Source organism: Bidens hawaiensis, unplaced genomic scaffold, assembly GCF_021521415.1.
Source record: "Bidens hawaiensis isolate Kalapana, Puna unplaced genomic scaffold, B.hawaiensis_p1.1 tig00006484_1, whole genome shotgun sequence".
Lineage (NCBI taxonomy): Eukaryota > Viridiplantae > Streptophyta > Magnoliopsida > Asterales > Asteraceae > Bidens > Bidens hawaiensis.
This window is the reverse complement of record NW_027491435.1, coordinates 1,304,693-1,308,178: the sequence shown is the minus strand read 5'-3', so window position 1 is coordinate 1,308,178 and position 3,486 is coordinate 1,304,693. Positions and strand designations below refer to the sequence as shown.

The window sequence follows — 3,486 nt, the reverse complement described above, 5'->3', positions numbered from 1 at the left end:
AAGGGTTTCATCTTTCTCTAAGGAAATGATTTATAAAGATACCATATCATTTATATGTCCTGTTGATAATGAAAACGATTATGTCGTAATGAAAAGCATATGTTGTTGATTGAATCATTTATTAGGTCCTGTTTTTTTCTATGTAGGCTGTATTCAACAAAAGTGAATCGGGTTCTATTGCTATATATGTGATATGTGGGTCACTTAACTTCACAATCTTTGTATTTATTTTCATATGTAATGTAATATTGAAATTTCGATTGTTTTAGTAGGTTTTTATAAGATAAGCTTTACACATATGAAGGTGGGTGATTGAAACAAAATATGTAAACGGTTGGAGACTTCAAGTCATTAATCTCATCTTGTTTGACTGTTTGAGCCAGTAACCAGCTTTCAATTTTTATTTTACTAGTGTGTTTTTCGTATTAAGCTTTTTTTCAAACATGAGTCATTATTAATTTGTTACTTCTGGATTTCTCGAATGTTATTGTAAGTAAAGCCTAGTGATAGTTTTTATTATTTGTGGGATTTACTGGATATGACTATATTCTTTTTATGTGTAACTTTATACAAGAATTCCATTCTTTTTTTCTTAGGATCTTTATATGCTGTTTTAAGTAGTCAAGTAGAACCCAAAACATCAAACTCGGATCCCACAATAATCCTCTTTGTCGAGTTTATAGACATTCGAGCACCTAAACTTAACGAAGTCTGTGGCAACCGTTAACGTGTCCGCCACTTCTAATACAACCAGATTATTGAGGCTCATTGGTTTCTCCTCAAACATGACATTATTGAATGAGCTTACAACAGAAACTGAGTCCATAAACAAATCATTTTGTTGGACTTCACATTATATATATTCCATTAGTAACAACACAAGTTAAGACATGTTAAGTAGCTACCAACAGTTTTATTACAATCATAGATGAATTGCATACATTAACAATATTATTCAGTAAACCGGTTTCCATGTAGAAATTGCATACAAAACACGCCCTTTCCACCCTTGCAACATCCAATAACCATCTTCATCAATAACAAAATCTTTATGGTAATCCGAAACCGCCCAATCTTTAGCCTTCTTCACAATCTCTCGATCAATCGCCACCTGTCGAAACCCAGCCCGATGGTTCCTAACCTGCCATTGCTTATAAGTCTCGGGCCATTCAATCCTCTCACCCCCTTCACAAGCAATAACATTCATCGCCTCACGCCCCCATATCGTTTTCTCAACCAGCATTCGTTCTTCGGTCAAACGGTCAACAGTAGCGTCGAGCATATCAAGCAAAGAGGAAAAGAAAAACAAAGCCTCTCTAAACCTCGTTAGAAAAAAAGGCGCGTTATACGACCCGTTCACAATCCCTTGGATAAAGATTTCCGGGTTCATTTTCCTAATAAGATCCAAAACATTATTCCTTGGACAATCCACCATAACTGTTTCATCATACAAGTTTCTAAACCGGTACCCACAATTCACAACAAGCGTTTCTTCATCATCGAGTTCAAGATCCTCGATTCTAATCGTTTCCCACTTTTGTGCTATTGCTTTGAACTTAAACCGCACACCAAAAGTTTCAGCATAATTTGCTAACCGCTGGCCCGTTTCTTTAACCCGTTGGGCCGGGCGAAAGCCTGGACACGGGAAGTCAATCCCAGTGATCCGAACCTCGGGTGGCCCACCAGGCCTCATTGAAATTCTTTGTATAAGACTGGGCCATTGGAAACCGTATAGAATTCCAAAATCTATAATGTGAAGTTTTGTTTTGTTTTGCGCAACACGCATAATAGTCTTGTTTGAGACAAAATGCGATATTTTGGTAAACGGAAAGCACCCGAGGAACAAGTGATAAGCTTTGAGTATATCGACAGCTGAAGTGGGCCGAGACAAAAGGGCTTTGTAGATCTCGGTTCCTGACCCGGCCATACGGGCCTCAAGCCCAGCAGAAAAGTAATGGGCCAATCTTTGCATCCCATCACCTGTTGGAGAAGCATGCTCTCTTATTCGTTTCAGTAGATCAGTCGCACCACGTTGATCATTAGTGGAAACCGATTGTGCGCATAGACTCAACAGTGACCTTAAATCCACCACTTCACTTTTTTTCTTCGCACAGCTTTAACCCCGTTTGACCCCTTGGGCTGGCCCGTTTGACCTTTACTAGCAGTCTCTTTGCGAGCAAACTCATATTGAGAAGGGTGAGTTTTCGCTCCACCGCATAGCAACACATCATCAAACATCTTAGATCTAACAGCAGGCTCACTGTAAACTGCAGACTGCTTTAAACTCCTTTCATCTTCAACAAGATCCTCAAAATAAGGATTCTTTTTGCCTCTAGACCGATCCAAAACAAGGCTAGTTTCGTGTTTCTTCTCCATTTTGACCATCATATTTTGAAACTGCACGGATCGGTTATCATAAAACATATCCGGAAAGCTTAAAATACTCACCGGAGAATCCATAAATCCATCAACCAAAGATGGATGAAACCTAGACTGTGAATCAAAATAATCAAAACCGATCGATGTGTTCGGTAAATAACAAGATTCAGTAACATCACAACTAAGACCTATAGATTTAGCAGCAGCTGGATGCTGACTTAGACTTTGATTATGATCTTGATCATTCACCATTAGAACATTATAGAATGATTTTTCGGCAGCTTGAAGCGCGGCGGACTCTTGAAACATGCAGTTTTTCTCATCTATATCTTCCTCCATTAGCATCTGGTTAATATACTTCAACACCAGATCACTAAAATCAGAATCCTCATGAAGATCAGCTTCATCTTTGAATCCAGATTGAGGTACATGATTCACGGGATTCCAATCCGTAAACGACTCGTTGAAATTCATTGCATTTAGAATATACTGATCCGATAGAATCGAAGCATATTCGTTGCAATTCATTGCTTCCGAATATAAATATACCGTTGCGACCTGCTTAATTATTTTTCACAAAGTTGAAAATTTAGTAAAGTTTTGTCTAACAATATTCTTGTGAATTTGTGTGTATACTATAGAGGATCAATAACACATTTGTGAGCATTAATATAGATTGAATATGAAACACTAAATACTAAAATGTAAATAAATACATAGAGAAGTAGTTACCAAGAGACAAAGCCTAGATGCTTTAGGGAGAAAGTAAACGAGAGAAGAAAACGCGGAATGATTTTGGGAGTTTTGAGTTGAGTGTTGACTTATTAATCTCTCGCAACATATTGAATAAAAGTGTAATATTATATATATGTTAGTTGATTCTTTCTTTTTTGGTATTATAAGTAATATATTTAGTTGTGTCATTAAAAAAAAACATAGTATGCTTATCTTTTTGTATTACAAAAGTTTCATTGATTTATAAAAAAAAGTAATCTTTTAGCTCTTCAACAAAAAAGATTTTGATAAAATGACATTTATAGTTGTTTTAAAGCAGTCTTGTCAAATCATTTAGGCAAACAAACGCAAATATGTGTCTACATAGTCTCA

At 36.6% G+C, this 3,486-nt stretch overlaps 1 pseudogene; it reads right to left on the bottom strand.

The window, feature by feature from the left end:
• Positions 1 to 655: 655 nt before the first annotated feature.
• On the bottom strand, positions 656 to 2,907 carry LOC143632594 (scarecrow-like protein 9 pseudogene; annotated as a pseudogene).
• Between the last annotated feature and the right edge of the window lie 579 nt (positions 2,908 to 3,486).